At 35.1% G+C, this 20,390-nt stretch overlaps 1 pseudogene across 1 annotated transcript; it reads right to left on the reverse strand.

Moving 5' to 3' along the window:
* Positions 1-209: 209 nt before the first annotated feature.
* On the reverse strand, positions 210-3,332 carry LOC306859405 (E3 ubiquitin-protein ligase TRIM21-like; annotated as a pseudogene). The gene is made up of 3 exons: positions 3,161-3,332; positions 862-888; positions 210-743 (listed from the first exon to the last, which is right to left on the reverse strand). The product of its transcript is annotated as an E3 ubiquitin-protein ligase TRIM21-like (transcript).
* Positions 3,333-20,390: the final 17,058 nt, after the last annotated feature.

Genomic DNA, 20,390 nt, shown 5'->3' on the forward strand with positions numbered 1-20,390 from the left:
TTTTTTTTTTTGGTCAATAGAACTTATTTGATCATGGAACTTAAACACATACACTCATTTATTATAATTAACAAATTAATTATAAATATAAATTTTCATTTTGGAATGTGAATTCCTTTATTGGTTTTGATTTACATATTCTGTTCTTAAACAGCACATGCATAGTTAATCTTTCGAGATGTTACATATTTCAGGGAAATCACTTTGTCTCAATTGACAGGTGAAATTATAAGTGGGTTTGAGTTTTTCCCTTTATCATTAAGGCCTGGGCCAAAATATGGGTAGAGTTTCAGTGAAAGTCTGACCAGTAAAAGAGTAGATATGAGAGCTGGAGCCCACATCATAAAAAGAGACAAGACCCTCCTCATAATCCACAAACACTCCCACCTTCTCAGGTGACTTTCTGTGAGAGAAAGCGACTGCTGAGTTATCACAAGCTGCATACTGCCACTGATTAATCAATACCATAGACCAGAATCCATCCTCAGGACTTGGGCTAATGCCCCCCTTCCTGTTAATGGATTCTCTGGCCACTCCCAATTCCCATTTAGACTTCCCCTTCACCTGCACCTCATAGTAAAATCTCCCTGAACTGAATCCCTGCTTTGCCAGAACACAATAGTCATCAAATCTCTTTGGGTTTTCTGGCACATCATGATAAATGCCTCCAAGACTGACTTGTTTTCCATCATCAGACAGGATGAGATATGGATTCGCTGTAACAGGATCTAGAGTCACATCCACTAGATGAGAGATTAGACATTATCTATCAACTTCAGAACAAACATTTCCATGTGTCTATAAAGCAGATTATAAATTATTTTAAGGGTATTGGAGAAAATTGTGTCAGTCACATTGTACCTGCATACTTCTGAGCCCATCCCAACCCTGTGAACACAGATGACAATATAAATGTGATGAATTCTATATAGGAATTTTTCAGATAAAAAAAAAAAAGATATATATACATAATTTTTTTTGTTTGTTTATTACTAATATTATATATCTTTTCACCATAAAATCAAACCTATAGAATCTACTCAACAAAATTTTGACAAAATATGCACTGAATTTGTTCAGATAGGAAGTATTTACTCAGTTAATCTAAGTTTAACGGCTGTAACACTAGAAGAAATTTGGTAAAGTCTAGCTAACATTTGTCAATGTGTTACACAACTAATTGTTTACAAAAAGCAAATAATACACATTAAATCACTAACATTAAATAATATTCATTAATATACACAATACACAGATAATATACAAATAATTAACATTAAAACACGTGTTATTGTTAATGTACACTTAAAATAACTAACATGTTTAATCAACTAGGAAGTAATTTGTCACTGCGCATTTCAGGGCTGTAGCTGGGGTTTGTTGGGCCCCAATGCAGTTTCTATTCATGGCCCCTGTTTGAAATTGTGTAAATAGCACAAATAAATAAATAGGGCAAAGATGCATTTTTTTTTTTTTTACGTTTTCTCAAGTTTGTAGGTGTCCAGGTACAGAAACCGAATAATCAAATGTAAAATAGCATTACATAGTCTTCACTGTTTAAAATAAATATAGATTAATTCTTAAAACTACAAAATAATTCAGTAAAGAGCTGTGAGGGATTTTCTCCCATTTAATTTCTTTTATTAACATTAAGGACACTGACAGCAGCTTGTAAATTAGCCGCAGTCACTTTAAGAGACAGTGCATCCCATTTTTTCTCAACTGTTTACTTTCACTTAAGTCATAACGGACAGTTTTTTTGACAATACTCCCAAAGTCAGGTATTGTGACATAATAGCACTGTAATTCTACACTGTATCTGATTCACATACCTGTTTTACTGAGTTTTTTATTTAGAGCCTTGTGAGTTTTCTTCAGTTGAGTCGGAGCTCTATGCAGAGGAAGCACATTCACATCAGTGTCAATACTGATCTCAGTCCAGTTCTCGGTGTGTTCACCATATGTTCAGTTAATTGATGTGATTTTATAGCCAAGAAAAGGGGGGGATGTTATGTATTAGAATTAATGGGGTTGTTTCCAGTAATGGTCACTAGAGGGGGCTGTTACATGTAAAGAAGTTGGTGTGTTAAGAATCTTCAGTAAATCAGAATCAGAATCAGAATGAGCTTTATTGGCCAAGTATGTTTACACATACAAGGAATTTGTTGTAGTGACAGAAGCTCCACAGTGCAACAGAAAGACAGCAACAGGACAGGACACAGGTAATAAAACAAAATAACAAGAAATAGCCAATAACCAATGTACAAAGCAGCAAAAAAATAAAAAATACACAATATATAATATAGGCGACTATGTATGTAAAGAAGTTAGAGTGAACTGGTATGGAAATAAGAAGTGTGTTGGTTTGTTCATTTCAATTAAGGCAGAGATATAACACCCGGAACTTTATGTAGATCCTGGTTCCTGTGGTGGAAACACACTGAGTACCGGCCCAAAGTCCCTAGTTCCTGGGTAAAGTTCCTGCGGTGGAAAAGGGGCTTATGTAATTTTGAAGTAACACCTCAGACTTTATATTGCAAGTTATAGGCTCTGTAGTTTGACCAGAAATGACAGTAACACCACAGACAAATCAGCCTAAATCCAGACTTTTCTAAAATGGTCATCAAAATAAATCAAAATTTGTATTTAAAAATTTGATCAAAATAATCAGAATAGTCAATCTGCAAGTTATCAACATAACACCACAGACACTAATAAAGTGTACCACATGAAATTGTCAGAAATTTAATAAGAAAGAATGTACTCCCCATGCACCCCTCAGATCAACCAACACCTGCAGTGACGTTTACATGCAGGAAGTAGTCCAAATATCATTCCTCCTATTCTTAACAGGGTGACATCCACTGTTGTAACACCACAGACATGAATTTGGGGGACACAACTTTTTTCTTAAATATAACTAAATATGTATTTTTTTAAAACAATTTAATAAAATTGTACATTAAATAAAATATATTTATATTCATAATATAACCACTTTATTGGTGTTAAAAATTTTAAATTGTTGCAATTACATTCCATATACCTCTCTAAGGTATGGTGGAAACATCCATATTTAGTTACAAATGCAATCACTAAAACTCAATTAAATGTGTATTTAAAGAAAATCTATATTAACAGTGTACAAAATTGTGTTTACTTTCTGGGACCTGGCAACCCTGTGTTAAACTGTTCTCTTGTTCTTGTGATGTGCCATCACCAGACATGTTCTGAGTGAATGTGATCAGGTAAATGTCAAACAAACCACTGTTCTGATCTTCATCAATCCCAACATCATCTTTCCAGCGCCAAAGACGTCTCCAGTGCATCATTCTCAGGTTGTTAAAGAAACATATTGCTTTTCATCTTGTGAAAATATTCTGTATCTATTGTTTCTAAAATATGTAATAACAATGTTGTTGAACCTTGAATTGTGAGCTTTTCCTTCCAAAATCCCTAAACCATGCCAAAAAAAAATATATTTTTTTGTTCTCATCTTCGTCTCTTCTGTTGCATTAGACTTAAAAGGACAGTTTACCCAAAGTTGTCAGTTCTGTGATCAGTAATTAACCTCTTCATGATGTTACAAACCTGTATTTTTTTTTTTTTTGTTGTTGTTGTTTTTACGGAATACAAAAGAAGATCATTTGAAGAATGTTGGGAACCAAACAACACTGGATCCTATTGACTTTCTTTGCATGTGCAAAAAGTAAACACGAAGACTTTTTTCCTAAATATATGGACATGAAGGTGAGTACATGATTACAAAATTATACTTTTAATTGAGCTATGCCCTTAAATGCTGTGCTTGTGTGATCATTCCTCTCCACCACAAGGTGCCAGCACCTCCAAACATGAGATTAGGTTTGTGCTTTCTTCATGACTTGCAAATTACTATTATTTTCATGCACAGAAAACCCAGATAATCTACCACATTTGCCAAATGTGCAAAATACAGCCTGAGGACACTGTTTGAGGTCACCTTGACCTACCATTTCTAGTGAAACAAATTACATTTTCTCACAAAATGTAATTAAATCGGCGCAGTAACCGCTTCATATCCAGGATGAACTAACTAAAACAGCATGTTGAACCATATACAATATGCAAGAATAACATTTCCAGCACAGTGTGTTGTTCTGCATACAAATTTTGGCAAAATCCATACTAAAACCTCCAAGTGCTGACTTAAATTACTAGGTTCAATGACACTGAACCTCCCAGAATCCACCTGGAAACAAAGTTGTGTTTACAATCTTCTGGACTGATGCAGTGAGTGGTGTTGAGGATGAAGTTTAGCAGGTTAATGCTCAAGTTCTGTTTCAGACACAGAGTAAGAAGCTTACTAGATATTTTTGAGCAAAAATGTATATAAAGTTGAAGTTGTCACAAAGTGTGTACATCTGTTCATGGAGTCTGTCATTATTACAGTATAATCTACTTAAACCAGGTCCTGAACGTGACAAACCAAAATGAACTGTGATTTAAGGCTTTACATCTCAATCAGAAGGGCTTATAAAGTTAGGAAAATGTTCTGTAATATTCTGTAAACGTTCAAAACATCCAGTTTTTCTTGGCAGATGTTAGGGGAACATTTTATTTGATAATTTTGCTACATTATGGGAATGTTACTCTTGAATGTCCTGTAAACATTCTAAAACAAGTAGTGACATTTAAAAAAATCCAACAACATATTTCAGGAAAAAACAAAAAGTTAAAAATCTTTCATTTACTCAGACTCAAGTTATTCTAAAACTGTATGAGTTTCATTCCTCTTTTAAGTTTCTTTCCTCATCACTTGCTTGCAATATAAGAAATTTTGAATAATGTTGGTAATCAAACACTTGATGGCACCCACTGACTTCCATAGTGTTTTTTACATACTATAGAAGTCAATGGCTACCGTTATGTTTGGTTACCAACATACTTCAAAATATCTCCTTTGAAAGTAAATTATGACAGAATTTTCATTTACAGGTGAACTGTCCTTTCAACGTTAAGAATATTGATAATGGATAATTCATAATACTTTGTTCATAACTTTAAGAGAACCTTGCCAGAACATTCGGAGGATGTTCCCTGTTAGCTGGAAGAGCGTTATGTTTGCTCCAGATCATGCAGTCTGTCTCTGAGTTAACTTAAGTAGACTCCCGCCGCACTCAATGAAGGATCAGTCACATGATCTCTCTTCCTCACACTGCTCTGGTCCAGAAGCCTCTATAGGAGGTGTGAGATTCCCTATAGCAGCGTGAGGCCGGACCCCTGGACTCTTCCGCTTACTGTAACCATCTCTTGATGGATTCTCCACAGTCTGGACCTGATTATGTTGGGAATGATTCAGTTAATGCAGTGAAGTCTGTCCATTAACACACCATGATTAGAACAGTTCTCTGGAATACTGGCCTGATTAATCAGTCTTGGGATTCACTGTATAATGTCGCCACTTAATTTGAATTCTGATCAGTTTCATTGCATTGCATTGCTGTCAGGATCCTGATCACCCAAATGGGTTTTATTTATTTTAATTCAAATCAAATTTTCATGTTTTGTTTTTTATTTTATTATCCATTTTTATTTTTGATATTCAGCACCATGGTAAATGACTACCATATTCCAAGATATTTTCATGGTACTTCAAAGAATACCATAGTACTATCATGGTGTATGTCCAGTAAGCATGGTATTGTTATGATTACCATAGTACAGTTCCACAAAATGCAGTGTTCTCATATTGTTCCTATAGTTACTTTAAATAATATAGTGGTATTACCATAGTACAAGTCCAAAACATGTGGCACTACCATGCTACTGTACAATTATCATAATCATATGCCTTTGTATTTTAATGGTTTACCACTGGTATTGTCAGTAACTCATTTAATATTATGGACCATTTAGAAACAAACTCAACTTGTCTAATAGATGTAGCAGTTTTAAAGGAGGAACAGTGATGTTAGCGCTTGATTCTATCTCTCATTGTCTTGCTCTTGTTTGTCCAGATCGCTGTGCAGAAGTTACATGTTCTGTCATGGTACACCTGCCTGAGGCCCCACAGCAGCAGAGGTCAGCCTTAGATTCATGCTGAAGTTCGATTCATTCGGTTCATGCTCTGAATTGATAAACGTCCTCCCCATGCACAGACAAACACGTAAGTACATGCATGAATTCGTCTCATGAATATTAATTAAATCATATTGCTGATGCAACCGATGATGCGAAAGCATGCTGGTCAAGCAAAATGCTACTTCTGATAAAAACACTATTTCCCAAAAAGAATTTGTATAGGTCACTAGGCCTCTGCATGTACACTCAAATGCATGGCTGACTATTGTTGCCCCGGGGCAGGTTCAGCAGGGCAGGTAGGGTGCAAAGCCCTCGTGCCCCGCTGAGAAAACGCAGCCCTCTGACCTGACCTGTAAAATCACCCATCACCTAAAACCCCCAAACAACAGCTGTACTTCAGCAGCACAGATTCATGCTTAAATATCTGATGCATAAAAATGGACTGAGAAAGCTAAAGGCATCATATTTATACAAATTTATATTAGCATTATTGGGACATTTAGGGGTGTTCATGCAAGTTACAGATTTAATGAGATCATTAAAATGCAAATATGCACGTGTCAAACATTTACTGATTTCTATTTGCATTTAGTTGCATGATGAAGCTTCCTTGCAGATGTGTTTAATGACTGCTGTCCAGAAACACGGCAAACTTTATATACCTCCTGTATACAGTGTGCAATGTTCAAAATATAGTTTGTGCGTTTATACCCTGAAGAAGAAAGAAATGCATACAGAATGACATAAGGTGGAGTAAATGATGGCAGAATTGTCATTTTTGGTTCTCACAATTGAAAAATAACGGATTTTTTTTCTTCTTTTTTTATCTATTTTACAATATACCCCCCCCCCCCCCCCCCATATCTATTGTACAGTCCCCTCCATCAGTATTGGAACAGTAAAGACTGTTCCAATACTTATGCTCACATCAGATAGAGGGATGAAACTGTGCTGAACGTCTTAGCTGCTAAAACATATGTGTTCACCTAATAATAAAATATAACATTCTGTAGTTTTGTCTCATATTCATAATTTAATCATATTTGTAAATGTCTTGACACTGCAGCCAACAGAGCAATTTTGTCTTTCCTGTTCCAATACTTTTGGAGGGCACTATATGTTAAGTGTGTCAATCTCTTCTTGAGTAATAGCTAACTTTAGCTATTTCTAAGCAGCGCTGGGTAGTAACTGAACACATGTAATCTGGGTTACGTAATCAGACTCCAAAAATGATATACTTGTAATTCAATGATAATACACTTTAAAATGCTTGTAATCAGATTACTGTTACTTTTGATTACATGATTACATATCATTCACACAATGGTAGTTAATTATTAATAATTTGATTCATGCAAAAAATAAATTTTTCTTCCATAAAATTTAAAGATTCCTATTTCCATATTTTATTTTGATTGCTTCTATTTTAAAATGAGTTAGTTTATTTCAATATTTGTAATGATTGAAGTAATTATTTACATTGCATCAACTCACAAACCCCTTGCAGTTCCTTCACAAACCCCAGTTTGGAAAAACCTGGCACACTTTAATATTTAATACCTTTGATGATGAATTGAGTTGTCAAATCTAATCTAACAGTAATCAAGTAATCAGAATACAATGCAGAATAGGTGTAATCCAAAAGATTACATTACAAACTACAATTTCTGTCATGTAATTTGTAATCAGTAATCCACTACAATATGTAAGCAATTTGCCCAGCACTGTTTATAACTAACTTTTCTTGTCACATTCATTAAGCTATAATTACAATGAAGTGTCTGATCTTAGTGTATTTCTGAACATCTCCTGTAATATTATAGAAACACATCCTTAAGTTTCAGCACATTCATTTTATTTTAAAATGTTTTGCATGTTCATCAGAGTGTTCGAGTCTATTTCTGTCTGAAAACTATGTGAACCAAAACCACGGAGAGACGGATTATGTTGTCTGTTATATATAAATAGACTTTTGGCTATTTAGAGAGTCAAAACCGAGGGAAAAGAAAGTAAGATTGACTGAGAGAGAGAGACAGAGAGAGCAAAACAAAAGAGAAATTAGTCAAAATACCAACTTATTTTTAACATAAGCACGGCACTTCTGGTGCTATCTGCTTTTCAGTTATTTGTAGCTGTACAAAACAGCTTGCTATGTTGCCAAATTCTATTTCTTATATTATTTTATTGTGTTGTCATAATTATAAAACACGGATTCATAGCATTAATCGTTTTACCACTTACTGCAGTTTAGTTATTCTTCTAGTCATTTACCTGTAGCAGCTAATGAATCTGAAGTCTCGCACATTCACAGAAAACAGCTTATTGTACGTCTGCTTTAAAAACATAAAGTGGATAATAGATTTTAGATAAGCAAAGACTGTTCACTTACTCAGTGCCAATCCTAGACTTCTGGGGGCCCTAAGCAAGACTTGTCGGGGCCCCAAAATGCTCCCAAAACCCTTAACCTATTTTTTCAGAGCAGTTTCACTGTCAACAAACAACAGTGAATTTAGAAAAGTCTGTAATACAAAAAAAGGAAGAAAATTACAAACAATATGGAAAAAATGCAAATAAAATAAACAGTTTAGCCTAATAACCTACTATACAGAAATTGATTAAAGTAATCAAATGTACAAATAAAGCACTGCATAGAATTCACCATGTAATTTAAACATAAATTGATTCATAAAGTTATGAACAATATTCAGTGAAGAGCAGTGAATAATTCTCTCTTTTTCTTTTGTTGTTAGATTAACAAATATAACAGACAGCAGCAGGTTTATAATGCTGTCACGGGATGCACAGATTTAGTATTCTGACTATTCGATTAGGCTACTTTTCAAACTGTTTATGTTCGCTTAAGACATAAAAAGAAAAACCCATACTCGGAATTTGTGCTCTGCATTTAAATCATCCAAGTGCACATACACCCGGAGCAGTGGGCAGCCAATGGTGCCCGGGGAGCAGTTGGGGGTCCGGTGCCTTGCTCAAGGGTCTCACCTCAGTCGTGGTATTGAGGGTGGAGAGAGTGTTGGTTATTCACTTCAGTTGGTTACCCCACCTACAATCCCTGTCGGCCACGACTACCTGACTGTTTAGTGAAAACTCACCAACACAGACATTTTACATGCTTTATTTGTCCGTGTTTCCCTCCACCTCAAATCACGCTCACGGAAAGCACTTGGAAAAGCACAGCTCAGTTCTCATTTAGCTCATTTTTTAAACGGGCAAAAACGGCATGGAGACCGTATACGACTTTACATGATTTGACTGATTTGAATGTTATGTAAAGGACGACAGTGCACTGCATTCGTGTTTTCATAACTGCTGACCAAAATAAAAAACGAAACTGAAATTAAATTGTCTTTGAGAGGAAGGGGCCCCCTGGTGTTTCTGGAGCCCTACTCTGTGTACTTTGTGCATGGGGAGGATTGGCTCAGCACTCACCTAAAGGATGAATTGTAGAAACAAGCCCTCTGAATAAAAGAGCCGATCACCAATTGGTAAAGTCATCGCATCACTGCAGCTGCAGAAGCAGTCATAGCACATGCGCATTAGCTGGTCCTGCTTTAAATGTATGCTTTTTAACACTATTTGTGAATAAGAAACTGCATTTTCAGACTTTGCTTCTGATTTGTCTATAGCCGGGTTTCCATCCAAAGTTGCAAATTTAACTTAAAATTTGAATATCAAGTTGAAGTTCAAGTTCAGTTTTATTTGTATAGCGCTTTTGATACAAATCGTTGCAAAGCAGCTCTACAGGAAATTAAGTTTCCACAATATATTTATATATTGCAGAACCTTAATATATTTAACTTATGGCAAAATGTGGTAATGCTGTATGTTGTCTGAGCATTGGCATCCTCTGAGGTCCTCTGAGGGGTTGGCATCATCTTTTCTCAGGTGTTCGGTCATCTCAGATCATTTAAGGGTTGGATCCAGACTGAAGCTTCTGTCATTCCTAGTTACCACGGGATGTTAATCAACAGAGAAACAAATAGAGACATAATTAGCGTAGCTGCTGTTCCATCTAAGCAAAAATGATTTGTTCAACCCAAGCTAAAGAATAATAATAATGTACATTTGATCAGATATAACTGCAGTACAAGATTATAAGATGCATTATGTGAATGCTTGGCTAAAGAGATGTGTCTTTAATGTAGATTTAAACAGAGAGAGTGTGTCTGAACCCCGAAACGTTATCAGGAAGGCTATTCCAGAGTTTGGGAGCCAAATGTGAAAAAGCTCTACCTCCTTTAGTGGACTTTGCTATCCTAGATACTACCAAAAGTCCAGAGTTTTGCGACCTTAAGGAGCGGGTTGGATTGTAGCGTGGTAGAAGACAAGTTAGGTACGCAGGAGCTAAACCATTTAGGGCCTTATAGGCAAGTAATAATATTTTGTAAATGATACGGAACTTAATAGGTAGCCAGTGCAGAGACTGTAAAATTGGGGTAATATGATCATATTTTCTTGACCTGGTAAGAACTCTAGCCGCTGTATTTTGGACTATCTGTAGCTTGTTTATTGAAGATGCAGGACAAGCAGCTAGCAGTGCATTACAATAGTCCAGTCTAGAGGTCATGAATGCATGAACTAGCTTTTCTGCATCAGAAACAGGTAGCATGTTTCGAAGCTTGGCAATGTTGCTAAGATTTAAGAATGCTGTTTTTGTAACATGGGAAATATGATTTTCAAAGGACAAGTTGCTGTCTAATATAACACCCAGATTTTTGACTTTATACAATATATTTTGACAATATCACAACAAAAAAACAAAACAATTTGCGAACAAACAGTTTCCAACGAATCAAAAAGAACTAAATCGTCATTTCCTGATAAATTGCCACTATAAATCACAAAGAAAAATAGGAGAAGCCACTGAATATAATAATTTTCATGTATAATAAATGACTTGCACCTCAAAGCAAGCAAATGGAACAAAAAAAATGCGGGCAATGCTTTCGGAAGGGGGATGCCTGCTTTTGGGAACACAGACCGTTCTGGGAGGCTATTATACATACATACTTTAACGACAGACTTTGCTTGGGCATTTCAGAATGACCATAATAACATTTCAGATGCTGTGCCACGAGATCGGTCTGCTGGTTAGTCAGGTTTTGCCGTCCCATAGCCCAAAGTCACATGACTTTTTTGTTGTGCATGGAGGAATTTATTCGGCAAATGCATTTCCATCTTCCATTATTCACCTTAACCCTTTTTTTGCACAAGTCAAAAATAACCTCAAGCAAGCATGAAAACCTTTTCGCGAATTAAGGGATTTTTATTCGAAATTTGCTGTTTCCATCACTTGTTTCTGATGCGATACTTCAAAATGTGCATTAAAACAGAGTGAGAAACATAGCTTATGTAACTTAAATGTGAGTGTGGCAAGCAGTTTTTGAGATTTTAGGACTTGATATATAGGACTTGGTGGATTATTCCAAGCAAAATCATGTCAGCGCACATCACATCCTAGTTACGACTTCTGAACTCATAAGTATATGAGCATCTGAACGCAGCATATGACTCCAGCGTTGGCTGAGGAGGTCATGTGTGTCCTTTTAATGAGCGCTGGAGCTAAAGGACTGTACTTTAAAGGCGCGTCTGCTGACTTGACCGTGGTCGCACAGCGCAACACACTTTAGCAGTTCGAGGTCAGAGAGCTAATCTCTAAAACAAAGACGCTAGCTGAGAGCCTAATCCGCGTCTTCTGTCCCGGACAGAGATGTCACACTTCCCTCAGCCGCTAGCAGGCTCCAATTAGCATGTCGTTAAAGAACTGTGAACACACGTCAGTCACATTCCACGAGGCTTTCTGATCTTACTAATCACAGCAGAAGCCAGTTATTAGAGGGTGAAGATTGTTATGCTACCAGATGAACTTGAAGTAATTGCGCAGTAATTACTGTGACACGCTTAAACTCTGATCTGATCGTGTGTACAGAACAAAAAGTGTAATGAATTATAAATCTGGACTAGCATAGGAGAATCTTTGTTATAAAACAAATAGTTCTGGCTGTAAAATCTGATTCGCCATGTTTTTTGCTTTGCTTTTTATTGTTAAAAAACAGCAAGCCACAATAGGTTGTGCATTATAGTGATTTCTCCACATGTAAAGGGTGGTTTTTATTGTATTTATTTTTTTATTTTTTTATAGTAAAATGCAGAAAAGTTCAGCAAATTGAGAAATTTAATAAAAAATAACCAATAATTCCAAAAAAGTCAAATTTTCCAAGAATTAATATCATATTACTTTATCTGTGTGTTTGTAACTATAAATGTATTTATGTATAAATATGACTGTGTAATGTAACTTAAAAAAATGTGTGTGTGTGTGTGTGTGTGTGTGTGTGTGTGTGTGTGTCTATTTATCTACACATTAATCACATCATAGCCTGTATGTAATATATCATAAATTATATACTGTATTATGTTAATTACCTAAGTCATTTGTATATAAATATGAACTTTTAGATATAAAATATCTTAATATTAATTCGAATTAATATTCTTGTATTTATTTATATTTATTCATTTAATTGCTGAAAATTAATTTATTATTATTGTATATAATATTTTTGCATGCTTGGTAATGTAATTTATTTGCCAAGAATATTATTCTATATCTAAAACAAATTATTTTTTACATCACAATGTAATTTAATTGCAAAAAATCTAACATGTATTGTAATATTTTATTTAATATAATTTTAAACATACAGCAACAGATATGCATTTGTCATCTGTATTATCTTCTAAAGTTAATATTTTTGTGCCAAGTTACTACATTGTTGTGCAACTGCAACATTACTGTAGACATTATTCCTTATACAGAAAAAAGTGTTTATTTTATCATAATTATTATTGTAATGATTTAACATTGTGTTTTATCATAATGTTGTTGCTGTTGTTTTATAACAGCAATATAAACCACGAGAGTCATTACATGACTCACTGTGAAACTACATCCCTTTACCATGGTAAAATGACTGTAACACACATCCTCCAGTGCTTTATTGCTTTGTGACATTTGAAGCATCAGAATTTGGCGCAATTCTCTGAAATCAGACACAAACCACAGGAATGCTTTGCCGTTCCTGACAGAGTTTTACTATCTAATAAAGTCGTATGATGTGGAGTCACGGGAAGCGCCAGTGTGTGATGTCAGTCTCTCGATGTCTCACCTACGTGCCAGAAGCTTTGAAGATGCTGTATCAGATTCCTCACTTTATATACCATTCATCCCAAACTCACCAGACATGAAGAAATGTGAGTGAGATTATGGGATACTGTGGTGGTTTATTTTTTTCATTTTATACCTAAGAAAAGAACACCAATTCTTAATTCCTTGGGGTGTAATTTACATGCAAAGGTAGAATTTGTTGCGGAAACATTTGCATAGGGGAGCACATATTTTTGAACCAATATTCAATAAATTGTTAAATGTAGTAATAATAATAACTTAAATAATTATTACACCAGTAATTCCAAAAAGTGTATTATTCCAAATATAGGTTGCTTATATTTGAAAAGAATTAATATAATATATGTGACCCTGGACCACAAAACCGGACATAAGGGTCAATTTTCAAAACTGAGATTTATACATCATCTGAAAGCTGAATAAACAAGCTTTCCATTGATGTATGGTTTGTTAGGATAGGACAATATTTGAAAATCTGGAATCTGAGGGTGCAAAAAAAATGTAAATATTGAGAAAATCGCCTTTAAAGTTGTCCAAATGAAGTTCTTAGCAATGCATATTCCTAATCAAAAATTAAGTTTTGATATATTTATGGTAGGAAATTTACAAAATCTTCATGGAACATGATCTTTACTTAATATCCTAATGATTTTTGGCATAAAAGAAAAATCAATCATTTTGACCCATTGTTGGCTATTGCTACAAATATTTATGCTATGACTGGTTTTGTGCTCCAGGGTCATATATAATATTTTATATATAATTTAGTTTTTTTTTTACTACAGAAAATGTACAAAATCTTGTTTTTGTTAGTGTATCAGCTGATACTAAAATTAAACAACAGATTTATAGCGATCAACACATTTTAACTTGGTCAAATGATGGATCTCTCTGTCAGTCGACAGGATTACTATGTCATATAAAGATTTCCCTCATGCCATCTTTTCTGCCTGGCCTTCACCTTTGTGTTCTCAAGCTGCTCAGCTGTTCCTGTTGTTACAGGGGTAAAAATAGCTGTCGGGCAGAGCGTTAATTCAGGCGGCCGTCAGCTGCAGGTCCTGGTTGACAGCACAGGTCAGGAGATTCTCTCTGCTTGGACTTCATGTCAGAAACCCAAACTCATGTGATGTCATTATAGACACCGCTGAGGGACGAACAAATCAAACACTGGAACTCATTTATATCTCCATGAACTACACAGGCTCAACAACATGCATCAAGTTTGTTTCCAAATGTCTCTTGAAAAATGTTTATTCTCACTTCAAATGGACTTGTATTTAAAGTTGATTGGGTCGTATTTACTTTAATCGAGTAGTTTTAATTTGACAAGCTTCTACTAAGTGACAAATGAATTTGAGCCAAAATACTGTAGTGTTTGATTAGAAAAATGTTTTTCTTCCATTTAAAATTGCTATTTATTGTGCTGTCTTAACTACAGACAATTATATAGTTTAAAATATATAGCAATTTATAATTTGCATGAATAAAAATTTATATATGTGTGTTTATATAATACCTGTATTCCAGAAATGTTGGGATGTTTTTTTAAATTTGAATAAAATGAAAACTAAAAGAATTTCAAATCACATGAGCATATATTTTATTCACAATAGAACATAGAGAACAAAACAAATGTTTAAACTGAGAAATTTTACAATTTATGCACAAAATTAGCTCATTTCAATTGGATTCCTGCTACAGGTCTCAAAATAATTGGGACGGGGGCATGTTTACCATGGTATAGCATCTCCTCTTCTTTTCAAAACAGTTTCAAGATGTCTGGGCATCGAGGTTATGAGTTTCGGTGTTGGAATTTGGTCCCATTCTTGCCTGATATATAAGTTCCCAGCTGCTGAAGAGTTTGTGGTCATCTTTGACGTATTTTTCGTTTAACCAAATGTTCTCTATAGGTGAAAGATATGGACTGCAGGCAGGACAATTCAGCACCCGGACTCTTCTACTATGAAGCCATGTTGTTGTAATAGCTGCAGTATGTGGATTTGCATTGTCCTGCTGAAATCCGCATCGTCTAGAGGGGAGCATATGTTGCTCTAAAACCTTTATATACCTTTCAGCATTCATAGTGCCTTCCAAAACATGCAAGCTGCCCATACCATATGCACTTATGCACCCCCATACCATCAGAGATGCTGGCTTTTGAACTGAACACTGATGACACGCTGAAAGGTCTCCCTCCTCTTTAGCCCGGAGGACACGGCGTCCATGATTCCCAACAAGAATGTCAAATTTGGACTCGTCTGACCATAGAACACTTTTCCACTTTGAAACAGTCCATTTTAAATTAGCCTTGGCCCACAGGACACGACGGCGCTTCTGGACCATGTTCACATATGGCTTCCTTATTGCATGATAGAGCTTTAGTTGGTATCTGCAGAAGGCACGGCAGATTGTGTTTACCGACAGTGGTTTCTGGAAGTATTCCTGGGCCCATTTAGTAATGTCAATGACAGAATCATGCTGATGAGTGATGCAGTGTCGTCTGAGGGCCCGAAGATCACGGGCATCCAACAAAGGTCTTCGGCCTTGTCCCTTACGCGCAGAGATTTCTACAGGTTCTCTTAATCTTTTGATGCTGTTATGCACTGTAGATGTTGAGATTTGCAAAGCCTTTGCAATTTGACGTTGAGGAACGTTGTTTTTAAAGTATTCCACAATCTTTTTACGCACTCTTTCACAGATTGGAGAGCCTCTGCCCATCTTTACTTCTGAGAGACTCTGCCTCTCTAAAACATCCCTTTTATAGCTAATCATGTTACAGACCTGATGTCAAATAACTTAGTTAGTTTCTAGGTGTTCTCTTTTCAAAAAAATTTTGAGACCTGTAGCAGGCATCAAATTTGAAATGAGCTTATTTCTCCGTTTAAACGTGTTTTGCTCTCTATGTTCTATTGTGAATAAAATATTGGCTCATGTAATTTGAAAGTCTTTTAGTTTTCATTTTATTCAAATTTAAAAAACATCCCAACATTTCCGGAATTCGGGTTGTATATACACACACACACACACACACACACACACGCACGCACACTTCCTCTCCCTCAAAACAGCCCTGTGACCCATTTTGGTAGGCTAATTATTTAATAATTAATGAGATATTAATTAAATATAGTCTCTTCTGTTCACCAAGACTGCATTTATTTGATCAAAAATACAGTAAAAACAGCATTAAAATATTAAAATAAAAACAATATTAAAATATTGCAAGTTAAAACAACTATTTTCTATTTAAATATTTAATTTTAATATTTTAAATAATTCAAAAATGTTGATTTGCTGTTCAAAAATGCATTATCAACACTGAAAACAGGTGTACTGCTTACTATTTTTGTTTGAAAATAACTTTTTAGTTGAAAAGACAGCATTTATTTGGAGTGGAAACCTTGTAACATTCTAAATGTTTTTATTGTTACTTTTGATCAGTTTAACACGTCCTTGCTGATTCATTTCTTTCAAAGCAGAAAAATCTTACTGACCCCAAACTACAAATAAATCCAATCAAACCATTTAAAGTCCTCATTTTGGTTGTTGATCTAAAAGTCTGTTCAGGTTTTATCATCTGGCAGTCAATCAAAAGCTGAACATCTCAAAACACTTTACATTACAGAGCAGCTATTTTTATAACCGCACAGCTGATGTTCTTTATTATGTGCAGTAATGCATCTCTGGCTAAAAGGCAATGGAGAGAAATCTTTATAGATCCCACATGGGAACAATAAGGATTCTCAGAAGACACACACACTTTGAGGTGGAAAATGACATTTCTGCTGTTCTAACGCTAAACCTGTGAATGATTTCAGGTGCTTTGTGTCGCCTCCAGCTGTCTGCTAAAGCCCAGAACATGCCCTTGTCGTCTTTAGACTTTACATGAGAAGCACAGAGCCTGTCGCGCAGCTTTCAGCAGCTCGCGCTTAGATCAGCAGAGTTAAACCAGGCCAAATATGAGGCGCCTCTTTAAAGGGAACAATATGTCAGTTCGCTAAGCAAGCAAACAGTCCGTACTGTATTGACAAGTAACATTAGAGTGGAAAATCTTTCTAACGTTGCTTTTGTTGGGCAGAAAGTTCTGTGGCCGTCTACGATTGATCTTTTGAAATATGTCGTCATAGTAAACACAATAAACTCTGTTCAAAGCCCCTGGGATGACGAATCCGGCAAACACGAAGCTATATTTGTGCCGTCTGACTCGGTCCAAAAACAGCAACTGTTGAATAATGGATGACATGTGAGGAGGATCGAGCCAGTCGACAAACAATAGGACACTCTTTACTGAGATAATTGGCCACTTTCGCTGTTGGGAAACACTTCAGCGCGATAACATTTAAATCGAAACAGGATCTCGGTCATGGCAATTGGGAATTTGCGTTTGGTGCATTGCGTGAAGGATTTAAGTAAATCAACTGCAAAGTGTTTTGTTAATTTTTTTACAACGAGACAATGCTGCATGCGTATAAAAACATTGCTTTTATGTCTGTCTTAGGCCATTGGATCATACTAATAACACCCACATTCTTCAACTTTAAAGGTTTAAATGCCAAACAAAGTCCTGAAATTATCCCTTACACCCGTATGTTTTGTAAGTGGTGCTTGCTAAGCTATATTTATTTTTCATTCTAAAGCATAAATGTGTGTTAACTCTACTACTGTACTTATTATCTAGGTACAGTTACTGTCAGATTGACCAACCATTGGTTTCCATTCGACAAAAACTGGCACCACGAAACAAACTAAAGACTCGTGTAAACATGGAAAACCTTTATTGCACCTTCTCAAAAAACTAAAAATATAATTAACTATAATTTAATTATAATTTAATAAACTATAATATAAAAATAAATAATCAGACACAAAATAAAAATATTACCTTTATGTTTTTTATTTATTTATTTGTTACATCATGACTACAACAAAGCATAAATGATAACATTATTTGTACTTGGAGTCAAAAGTATGTAAATAGTGTACATGTACTTGGTGTTTTTACTTCTGGTTCTTAGATCCTTGTGAAGTTAAAAATGGCTTATTTTCAATGCTGTAACTAGTAATTGAGATCTGAAAAAACTAACAACCAAAGACTTTTTTAAACAAATATTTCAAGAAACAGCGATTATTCAGAAGACAAGTCTTCAATTTTGAGTAAACTTTGAGCTATCATCATGTAAGTTATCACGTTTTTCATATTTTAGTCTTTCTCAAGCTAAAATACATTTCAAATTTTAAGTTTTTAAGTTAAAGTTTAACTTGACTTTTTGATGTTTTTAAAATGTTGATTTTTGGTGAATTGCATGAAAACCAATGGGAGTCAATATGACCATAACAATAGTGATGTCCCCAACATTTGTACAGCCTTTCTAAAACATATTTCAACTTTTGATAAACACTTATCACCCTAAATGAGAAACTGGAAAAAAATAAGAAAAAACAGTACATAGTTCAGTCAATTTCAAGCAATTAAAAAAAAATAATAATTTGGGTCAAATTGACTAACACAACAGGAGGGTAAAAACCAATAAACCAAATCTATGAGCAACAGTAATGGATTAAGTGATTTTATTCACGATTTGTTGTGTTAAATATCTTGTTTTGTATATTTTTACTGGTCCCGAATGCAATTATTTCTAATGGGGGCTCTAATTACTATCAAAACCTTTAAAAAAATGTAGCATGTGCAGTTTAGGTAATTTGATAGTTTTCCGGACTAATTGTTCTTTTTAACTCATTTCACCATGTTGAAACCTTTAAACGACATTGCACGAGCAATTATTATAGCTAATTTCAACTTTTTCCCATTACCTGTAATACTCTGTTTAACACATTTCACTGCGTTGAAATCATTGTGCAGATTTCTCAAAGAAATTAGCAGAGAAAATGTGAGAACGGTCTGCAGATTCCATCCAGACCTGTATCTCACTGCGTTTCTGCTTCTGGAAGTGTTCTGTTCCCAGCAGGAGCATTGCATGCTGGATGTAAACACACAATTCCTCCCCTCCGGAATTGTTTTAGTCCAGTTGCTCCTAATTTCTCCCAGAGCTTGTTGTTTTGTGTTTACTGTCAGCGAGGGCATGTGCTCGTTCCATACGGACCACAGGTGAGAAGATAAAAACCTCTGAATAATCCTGACTTCATACCACACAGGTCGAGCTGGAGGAGATTCGTGCATTGGTTTGTTTTTAAAAGATTTAAGTGAAGACACTACTTCCCCCAACACCAACCTCCCTCATGCACTGGTCAATTGTGAGATTTTGGGCTATTTTGCGTCCATAACTAGTAGAAAGAAAACATCCAAAATACATGTTTATTTGATTGCACATTATCTATTTGCGTGTGTAGATTTCAATTACAGTGCATTTCTTTAAAGGTTTTCTCCTCCACTCTGGCAGCACTTACATCGACCAGATTTAGCAGCTTTATTCCTCTCTGTATTCTAAAGGTTTACTGAGGGGGTTGTTCATATATCATTCACACTGATTTATATAGCATTTTATTTCTAAAAACATTGTGACTTCACAAGACTTGGAATATAAAGTCACATGGACTACTGTTATAGTACTTTTTTGACAATCTCTTGACATTCACTGATCATTATGGACTTGTTGTTTGTATTTCTCATGTTTCACAGATAAAATACAGTATATATGTTTGAAACGAGATGAGGGTGAGTACCACTAGCATAGCATGTTTAAGTGGGTGGGCCTACATAAAACTGGAAGTGCCAGGTGTGTAGCATATGAAAACTGCATGTCAAATTGCCAACAAAAAATACAGCACCAAGGTTCAATACACAGTATTTCTAAAGCATGCATTAACATTTGTAATTTGTTATGTTAATGTTAATTTCAAAATGTACTAATAGGACATTAAGTTGTATCTGTTAATATTTGCCTGAGCTGGTTAACAAAGATGAATAAACACGGTAACAAATATATTGCTAATGTTAGTTAATGCATTAACTAACGTTAACTAAAGGAAGTTTATTAAAAATCATAACCTCAGTGTGAAACAACGGGGCTTCGCAGATGATTTCATAATCAAGCATCTCTGTCAGTGAGTACACTGAAAAATATTTTTTTAAATTGTAAATAACATTTTACAAGAAAATAGT

This window comes from Barbus barbus, assembly GCF_936440315.1.
Source record: "Barbus barbus genome assembly, chromosome: 40".
Taxonomy (NCBI): Eukaryota; Metazoa; Chordata; class Actinopteri; order Cypriniformes; family Cyprinidae; genus Barbus; species Barbus barbus.